The sequence below is a fragment of the Elephantulus edwardii genome, unplaced genomic scaffold (assembly GCF_000299155.1).
Source record: "Elephantulus edwardii isolate Elephantulus edwardi_28Jun2011 unplaced genomic scaffold, EleEdw1.0 scaffold00009, whole genome shotgun sequence".
NCBI classification, from domain to species: domain Eukaryota; kingdom Metazoa; phylum Chordata; class Mammalia; order Macroscelidea; family Macroscelididae; genus Elephantulus; species Elephantulus edwardii.
Window position 1 is genome coordinate 10,031,512 of NW_006399759.1, and position 10,687 is coordinate 10,042,198.

The window sequence follows — 10,687 nt, forward strand, 5'->3', positions numbered from 1 at the left end:
AGAGAGAATGGTACAGCAATGAATGAATGAGAACCCAAAATTTCTGTAAATGTTCATTAATACTAATAAAATTTAATAATTAAAAAAAAAAAAGATTGTTAACAGTTTCAGCTTGCTTGGCTCTACAATGAACACTCTTGGTATCAGTAACCAGGAAATCAAAGACTAATTGCACTGGAAAAATCTGTTGTCAGGGACCTCTCCAGAGTCCTTAAGAACAATGATGCCAATCTGGAGCCTAATGTGCACCTGATCCAAGTCTTGGTCTTGGCTTGCATCACTTGGTCACTTGCAACACTTGGTCACTTGCTATGCATCAGAGAGCTTGACAGTGATCAAAGATCACAGAAGAAGAATTGATGTCTTTGAGTCGTAGTCCTGGAGAAGAGTACTGAATATACAATGGACTGCCAGGAAAACAAAGAGAGCTCTCCTGGAGAGGGTAAAACCAAGCTGCTCCTTGGAGGCAAGAATTTTAAAGATCTGTCTCACATACTTTGGTCACATGGCCAGAAGGGAATAGTGCTTGGAGAAGGGTATCATGCTTGGAAAGGTGGAGGGACAGTGAAGGAAAGACCCAAATAAGACAGGACCAAATAAGACAGGACAGGGTTCAGAACTATTATATAAGGTCACTACGAGTCACATATGACTCAATGGCACATAACAAGAACAACAATGGGAAGCAAAGGCTAAGCAGGAAAACTGTGAAGGAAATGTTTCTATACAAAGAAGTTGACACATGAACTACGGCCTTCAGAGAATTGGGGGGGGGGTATGTGTCCATCTTCCTTTAGCAACTGTTGCTTTATGAAATATATATCAAAAGAAGCTGTGACATGCTCAGAAGCCACAGACACACTGTGAGCTGAGACTCAGGGAGGGAAGGGTCCCAAAATCCATTCTGGGGAAGCTCAGGACTCTTAACAGAGTCCTGGCTGGCCAAGTGGTATGTGGCTCTTCCCACTCAGCTTCTGGAGAAGTCACAAGTACACTGGAAGCAGAAACCATGGAGACTCAGGGATGGAAGTGTCAATGCTGCATTCTCAGAAAATTCCCAGCTTACCTCAGAGGCTTTGCCTGTTCATGGGGGAAACATCCCCCCTCACTTCCACCCCACCCTTTCATATATTGTCAAGCAAGCAGCAGGCAAGGGGTGTGGGTGGAAAATAGAAGCCTTCTCCTTAAAAAGCAGACCAGATGGAGGACCAAATGAATACCTCACAGACAGGATGGCAGAAGAAATATGCCATGGAGTTCCAAGAACTGGTTCTGAAGACATTACAAATGTTAGAAGAAAAAGTTGAAGCCATATATGAAGAACAAGAAGAAAGGAAAAAACTGTCATGAGAAAGAAAGGATACAATCAACTCAATGCAGTACTAGAAATAACAGAAAAGCACAGAAACACAATCCAGAATATCAAGACGGAAATGGGTGAGGCACAACATGATGGAGGCACAAAAAAAGCAGAATAGAAGAGATGGAACAAAGAAGCAGTGAGTTAGAAGAAGACCAAGAACCTAAATGAGAACATACAAGAAGAAAAAACAGAAGACAGAAGGAAAATGAAAACATTAAAATCATGTGGATAACGGAAAATAAACAGCAATCACATGACTGGAATTCTAGAACAGGAGAGCAAAAAAGCAAGCACAGAGAAAAATTAAAATTATAGAAGAGATACTAGGAAAAAACTTTAAGTATCATGAAAAATTAGGAAATACATATTCAAGCAAGCTCATGGAATGCAAAACAGACTTGAATCCAGGAGAAAAAATATCAAGACATAGCATCAAATTATTTTTAAAAAAATCAAGACTAGAATACTAAAAGCATAATGATACAGACAGTCATGTCACCTACAAAGGAGAAACCATTAAGCAATGACTTCTCAGCAGAAACTATGGGAGAAAGAAGACAATGGGATGATATATATAGAAGGCTGAAAGAAAAAAAAACCTGCCAGCCAAGGACATTGTACCCAGAAAAGCTGTCCATCAAATAGGAATAAGAAATTAGGTCATTTCCAGAAAAGCAAAACTTAAAAAATTCATGAAAAGATGACCAACACATGAGGAAATGTTCAAAATCATTAGTAATCAGAGAGATGCAAATCAAAACAACAATGAGATACAATTTCACTCTAGCAAAAATAGTAAAGTTTAACAACAACACAGCAAACATTAAATGCTGGAGAGGATGCAAAGTGATTGGAACTCTCATGCACTGCTGGTGGGATTAGAAAATAGAAAAAATCCTATGGAAGTCAGTTTGTCATTTCCTCAAAAAGCTGAACACAGACATCTCATATGACCCAGCTAGAAATATATTACAAGGAAATCAGAACTATATATGAATGGAGATCTGTACACCTATGTTCACAGCAGCATTATTCACAATAGCAAGAAAATGCAAACAGTCCAAATGCCATCAGCAAATGAATGGACTGAAAAATTGTTGTATGTCCACACAATAGAATACTATGTAGCACTAAGGAACAACGATTTAATAAAATACTATATAGCTTGGGAAAGGCTAGACAGCATTAGGCTGAATGAAATATTCAAGTCACATAAGGACAAATACTGTGTAAGATCACTACTGTGAAATAAGAGAATAAATGAGCAAGTTATGTATAAATGTTCAGAAGTGGAAGGTGAAGGGGAGACGAAAGGGCAGAACAAGGGAAGGGAGAAAAATCACTGAGATAGCAGAGGCTGGTAGGTGGGTGGAAGTGGGTTGAAGGAATGGGAAATGTTCAATAGGCACTTGAAAAGATGAAGTGATAAGAGATATAGAGCAGTAGTAATCATATCAAGTATAATGTTTATGAGTGATTGTATAAAACACAAGTATATAAGTGGGGAAACATTATAAATTCAAAGTTAGTGGGGGAGAGAGAGAGAAGGAAATGTATACCCACGAATGAATAAAAGCCTAGTCTTTCTGTGAACTTTCACTAAAATCACAATTTAAAAAGTTGGCGTTTTTTGGGTTTCCCCCTCAAAAAGGAGCCATGAGTAAAAGAAGCCCTAAAACATTCAAAGTTAGTGGCTTCTGTCCCCTCAGCAACTATGAAATATGATGAAAATAATATTAATAACTTATAAGATAGCAACTCGAAGAAATTATTTTAGTAAAATTTGCAGATTCAAGGTTACTTTTATTAGTATGTGACTTTAGCTTATCTTAATTAGAACATATGGTTGGATGAAAAGAAAAAGGGATAATGCTAGCAGGAGAAAAAGGGATAATGCTAGCAGGAATTCCCAGTGTCCTAGGGCTGACAAATAGCTGGTGTGTGCTTTGCTACCATACAGTCATGAGTCATTGTAAAAAAACCATTAACACTTGTGGCAATTACAAATTATTTTGATTATATAGGAGTTAAGATTCCATAGTAACGTCCATGCTCTTGTTAATTTTACCCAATAATAAAATGTAAGAAAGAAGAAGAAACCTGAAAAACTCATGTGAAGTGTATCTTGTTTTGTTTTTTTTCCCTGAGGAAAGACAACAAAATTTTTATTTAAAAAAAAAAAAGATTAATGCTATCACTATTTCCATTTAGAACTACACAAGTCATGTTCTGCAAATCAAAGACAAAGTTGATTTACATAAAATTAGAAATCATGTCATTAATATTAGTAATGAAAGCAATGTCATTTAAAATATTCATGACCTTTATTTATTTGACTTCACTATAAAGTGCAGTTGCTTGTGTTACTATCCAAGCATTCCAAGGAAAATATGGCTGAGAAATCAATCTCAGTATTCAAGATAGATAGGTAAAAATATGACTCATAAACAGATAATAAAGAGAAACATTACTCCAGATAAAAGGAACTTAGTGGCTCAATACATAGGGTATTGTGCTGTTAACACAAAGGTGGTGTCTGTCTGCAGTTCTCGTTCACTAGCAGGCCCTGCACATTCCTATCTACAGCCTCTGATAACCTGCTGGAAGGTCAACTATGAGTGAGTTTCAAGACAGCCATGTATGCCAAGAGACGGAGGAAGACTATTTATGTCCACAAGGCTAATAAGGATTTTTAAAAACTCAAATGTTCATCAACAGAAGTAGAATGAATTAACTCTGATGGAAACTCAAAGCAGTGAGATGTAAACTTAGTTTCAGCTCTCCACATCTGACAATAGTCAATCCAATATCCTTCCTACAATGGGACTGAAAGCAGCTTTATGGTTAAAAAATTGGCAGTGGATCTCAACTCCACTGTTATTGCCTTTTTTTTTTTTTACTGTCATCTCTCTATACCTGTTTCCTCAACTACAAAAAAAAAAAAGGTTAAACCTTATACCGATTAAAGAATTGTTTTTCATCTAAGTAAACCAGTACAAAATAAAAATTCTATTAAAAAAGAGAATTGTTATTACAGTACAAACGTACCTCATTTTATTATATTTTGTTTGATGATGTGTCACAACATTTTTCACACATTGGAAGTCTGTGGCAATCCTGTATCAAATAAAGCTAATGGTACCATTTTTTTCAACAGCACACAATCACTGTTTCAAATTTTGTTAATTCTCACAAATTTCAAACTTCTTCATAATGCTAAGGTGGACTTAGTATAATACAGTATCTACTATGGTATAAATATAACTTTTATATACACTGAGATACCAAAACATTCCTATGACTCACTCAATTACAGTATCTGCTTTACTGTGGTAATCTGGAACTAAACCAAGATAAATCTGCAGTATACTTGCAATATTATTAAGTTTCACAAAACTGTGTCTAGTATATGATCAACACTGTGAAAAAGGTTGATTAAATAAAACGCAAGCCACAGACAACCACCTTTAATTTTCCTTCTACTTAACATCATCATTCTAATAAATTTAATGGCCACCATGCTTTCCCTCAGATTTTGACAGGCATGGATATCACACAGTTCTTTAATTATTTACCATTTAGTTTCAGTTAAACATATACAGGAAATTTTATGCCCCTTCTTAAAACTAAGAAAATATACTCTAAATTTTATACTTATAAATTCTAAATTTATACTTATAAATTATAAATTCATACTTATATTTTAAAATTTTTATTCAGTCATTGTTGCATATTTTCTTTTCTCTCCTTTCCTCTATACTCTAAATTTTGAAGATAAAGAAACAGAAGTACAGTAAGATATCAATTCAGAGTATTATGTTCTATTTGTATTCCTAGTCCCCTCTTTTCTAAAATTATATATATACACAATAAAATAAGATCAAAACTTTGTGGTTTAACAGCCTGCATATCCACTACCAAATAGAAAATATTTATGAAACACTTACTATGTAAAAGAGACTATAAAAAAGACTAAGTATTTTTGCCTTCAAGGCTTTGAAAAACAGTATGACAACTCATTCAAAATAAGCCCTTTGTGAAAAGTTTGTATTAAATACCAGGCTGAAAATGCAATGCAGAGCAGAAGGCAATTTTATCAAAAGTAATGAGAAAGACAACATTCCAGTGTTTATTTCTATTTTCTACATCTGCATGCATGTACCTTTTTATTATGCTCTAACTATATTCTCTTCCATACTCCTCCATTCCCACCAGCTCTCTTCTCCCAAAGAAATAAAAACTTCATCCACTCAGCTGCTAATACCAGAAATACAGATATCACCATTGAAATTTTTTACATCCTTGTTTTTAGCTGCTGTCCTATCAGGGTAAGGTCATGCATGTCAGAGTAGAACTGTGTATCAGGCCTGTGAATTTTTTGAGGCAGATTTCCAGGCTTATCCTCAGAGATCATTTTGGATGGCTTTGGACCACCAATCTTTGGCTGAAAGTCAACACATTTATAACTGTTCCTAAAACTCAAGGATTCCATTTTCAACTCCTAAAATAAAAAAAGTTCAAACTTGTTGCACACACATAAATCTGATACCCTTTCCCGGCTAACACTCCTTTTTCAGTTTCCTGTTTCACTTATAATAAGGTCATTCTCACTGAAGACATGATCATTCTCCCCGCCCTCCAGGTTCTCTGTGTTCTACAATCTTTGTCCCACTCTAAAGTGTTGGACAATATATTCACTACAACACATTCTCTTTCAGGAATAATCTCTCTTATCTTCTTTGTCTGTCTAGTTCCTACTCACTGTCCAAGTTATAGCTAAGATTCTACTTATTCTCTCCAGTAATCTAAACTAGCCCTCTATTATATTATTCATTTTTTCCCAGTCATTCTGAACAATCTTTATGATTTCTTGTTTGTGTGATTATCCATTCACTATCTACTTCCTTCTTTACAAGCTCCCAGGATGGTAGTTTCTCTAACACCAAGTAAATGACACATAACTTTTAAAAAGTAATTTTTGGAATTAACGATACTATACTAATTAAACAATGCAATGAAGTTAAAAACACAGAGGTTAATAATTACTAAGCTTGTCAAGAACGTATCACAAACCTATCTGTAAACATCTAAGAATATTGTCAAAAGCAAGGCAAAGAGATAAACCAAATTATTAATGTATGTAATTCGGCATAGGTTTGGGGAGGTAAGAAAAAAGAGAAAGAGGGAATGTTGAAACAAGTTAGTTAAAAGGCTGTACCAGCCACTACGACTTAGAGAAACACTGCAGTTATTTGTTTGGCATCATTGTGCAATAGAACTTCTCTTTCAGTTTTAGCTTCAAGGCAAGAGAAACACCAGGGTGCTGGAGAGAGTCCATATTCAAAGATATGAAAATGAAAGGTAACACCCAAACTAAAAGTGTTTAGTTCTTTCCTAAAGAGCAACTGTTGAACTGAAGGCAGCTGTTGAGGACTATCAAAACCAAGCTGTTCAAGTTTCTGTAACACTAGAGTGGCATGGACAGGGTTTTAATTCCTCCACCAAGTTTCATAGGCATGTTAGAAAAGATACTCTACTGAACATGTATGGGGGGGTTAATGGGGAGGAGAGGGGTGAGAACTGGGGGGTGATAACCATAGGGTTGCACAGTTTGATGGGTGGAGGATGGGGTGAGTAGAGAAATGAGAAAGATCCAGTGTGAAAAACAATGTACACAAAATTTGTAAGTAATCCAGCATAAAATTTTATTTAAAAATAAAAGATACTCTTTAAAAGTGTAAAATAAAGCAAAGATTTTATTTCTTTAGGTGATCTAATTTAAAAATAAAAGGTTACTAATTGGCAAATACTTAATCACATGAGTTTCAATCACTAGTTTTTCCAAAGTTCAGACTCTACAACATTTTCAATATAGAATAAAAGTTACTCAACTATATTATTTGTGTTTTGGTGATGTTATTTTTTTCTAAAAATTATACATTGCCTTTAAAAAAAATATATTGTTGTTATGTGCCATCGAGTTGCTTGCGACTTATTGCGACCCTATGTACAACAGTCTTGAAACCTCCTCTGTCCAACATTATTGTCTCTGACACACCTACCCTCATTATCCCAGTCACTGTATCAATCCATCTCATTGATACTCTCCTCTTTTTCTGTCCCTCCAACCTCCTAAGCATAATGTCCCTCTCCAAGGACTTGTACCTTCCTGCAATATGTCCAAAGTATGTCAGGCGAAGCCTCAGAATACTTGCCTCCAAAGAGCAGGCAGGCTTCACCTTCTCTAGGACGAACCTGTTTGTTCTCCTGGCAGTCCATGGTACATTCAATACTCTTCTCCAGCACCACAGCTCAAAGGCATCAATTCTCCTTCTATCCTCCCTAGTCACTGTTCAGCTCTTTGACTCATGGCAAGCAATTGTGACGATATGGCCTGGGTTAGACATACCTTAGTCTCCCAAATGGTGTCATTGCTCTTCAGTACTTTGGAGAGGTCCCTGACATCTGGCTTTATAGTAGTGAAAATTATATGTACTTAGAGGTTTTAATAAGGAATTACATTTTGGGGGAACTATAACGTCATTATCATGTAATCTATAATCATATGGTGGCATGCACAATAGTTTGGAATTAAATAAACGAGTGATGTCCTACATGACTCCACAAAACAGCTGTGAACATTGTTGATGTCGTGTACCATTAAGACAGAACCAACCCATAGCTGCCTCTCCAGCACGTTTTTAAGGGCAGTAAATTACACAGGAAATCGCCCATATTTGTCTGATAGAGTAGCTGGTGGATTTGAACCACATACCTTTGCACTAATTAGATGGATCTTGGCAGAAAGCAGAGAATACCAGAAGAATGTCTATCTGTGCTTCATTGACTATGCAAAGGCATTTGACTGTGTGGATCACAACAAGCTGTGGCTGACTCTGAGAAGAATGGGAATCCCAGAACACTTGATTGTGCTAATGTGAAACCTATACTTGAACCAAGAGGCAGTCGTCAGAACAGAGCAAGGAGACAATACATGGTTCAAAATCAAGAAAGGGGTCCATCAGGAATGTATTCTGTCTCCATACCTTTTCAATCTGTATGCAGAACAGATCATCCTAGATGCTGGGCTGTACAAAGAGGAATGTGGCATCAGGATTGGTGGAAGAGTCATCAACAAACTGCGTTATGCAGATGACACAACCCTGCTTGCTGAAATTGAGGAGGACCCGAAGCGCTTGCTGCAGAAGGTCAAGGACTGCAGTCTCCTATATGGACTGAAGCTCAACATCAATAAAACAAAGATTCTCACCACTGGGCCAATTAGCAGCATTAATATGGATGGTGAGGAGATTGAGATAGCTAACAGTTTTAGTATGCTTGGCTCCACAATCAACATTCTTAGTAACAGCAGCCGGGAAATCAAGAGACAAATTGCATTGGGAAAGTAGGTTGTGAGTGACCTCTCAAGAGTACTGAAGAGCAACGACATCAGGCTGGAGATTAAGGTGCACCTGATCTGGGCTATAGTCTTTGCAATTACGTGCTATGCATCAGAGAGTTGTACAGTGAATAGGGTTGATAGAGAATTGATGCCTTTGAGCTTTGGTGCTGGAGAAGAGTGTTGAATATACCATGGACTGCTAGAAGAACAAACAGGTTTGTCCTGGAGAGGGTGAAGCCGGAATGCTCCTTGGAGTCAAGGATTCTGAAGCTTCATCTGACATACTTTGGGCATGCTGCAAGGAGAGACTGGTCCTTAGAGAAGGACATCATGTTTGGTAGAGTGGAGGGGCGGTGAAGGAGAGGAAGACCTTTGATGAGATGGATCGATTCTGTGACTGGAGTGGTGGGAATAAGTGCGTTTGAGATGGATAAGTTGGCACAGGATAGAACGGCATTTAGAGCTCTTGTACATAGGGTTGCTATGAGTTGCAAGCAGCTCGATGGCACATAATAAAAACAACAACCTTTGCACTGTCAGCACACAATTCCTTACCACTAAGCCACCAAAGTTCTCTTGTTACACATTAGTGAGGTATATAAAACTATAAAATATATTACTCTTGGATTTAATTTCTTTTGTAACAGATTAGTCATTAAATATATAAATATTTAAGAAACCAGTTATATTGTAATCACATGGTACCTGGTACTATAGAAAAAGGAAATAAAGTTTCTTAAAGCTTAATAATTTTTTAATTGTGATTTTAACAAAAGTTAATAGAAAAATTATATTTTCATTCATTCATTATTGCATATTTTTTCCTCCATCTTCCTCCCTTTTTCCTTCCCAGTTCACTTTTTTTTAAATTTTTTAAAAATATTCATTCATTGTTGAAGCTTATGTTTTACAGGAGAAAAAAAAATCAGTATACTTACTATTTGTGGATCAAGAATAACTAGGGAAGAGTGGCATCCACTTCCTAAACAACATGCCTCTGGAAACTCTATGAACTTTGATAAATGTCAATAGTAGAAAGGCTTCAGGCCTTTTGTTCATAGGGTCACTATGAGTTGTGCTGGACTTCATGGCCATCAGCATCAACAACAACTGTTGAATTATTAGTAGGGAGTTCTGATGTATCAGTGCAGGGAGTTATACTGCTAAACCCAAGGTGGTACGTCTTTAGTGATTCAAATCTGCCAGCAGCTCCATGACAGAAAGATGGGCAACCTCCTCCTGTGTGACCTAAAGCCCGAGAAGCCCAATGAGGGGCCAGCTGTCAGTGGGTTATGACTTGAGAGCAGTGAGTGATAGGCAGATGGTAGTATCTATGCTGAGACAACACAGAAAACAAAAACGTAATAAAAAAAAAATCTCAGAGATGATTTAATAGTAAATGTGTAACAAAAACTCTGGAGGAGGAAAAACTTGTCCTGCTTTTTCATCAAAAAAGAGACAAGTTGCATCTTGATCTTTTCTTATTACCTTACGATGCTGATATTTGCACATTCTGCTAAGACTCTAAACTTTGTGGACCAAAAGGAAATTTCCATGTGTATCATGAAGAGTTACTACTAAATAGACCAATTTTCTAATCAGAAAGGTTTAAGTCAGTTCTCCCTATTGTATCTTCTACTTTCAATCCATTAATAAATCCTGTTAATTCTTTTCTCCTGGTGACTATCAGACCAACACCTTGTTCACTTTGTAAAACTCATTATTATATTCCACACTAATAACCATTCAAGTATGCAGCACTTTAGATCCCTATCTCTGATCTGCCTACACAATGTATCCTGCTGAGCAATTTCACAATTCCTCTGTTCACACAATTCTACACCTACTCTTATCACCACTCCATGGTACCTTTCTGTAACTTCCCATAAAGAATTCACATTCATGTTCCCTGCATTCAAGGT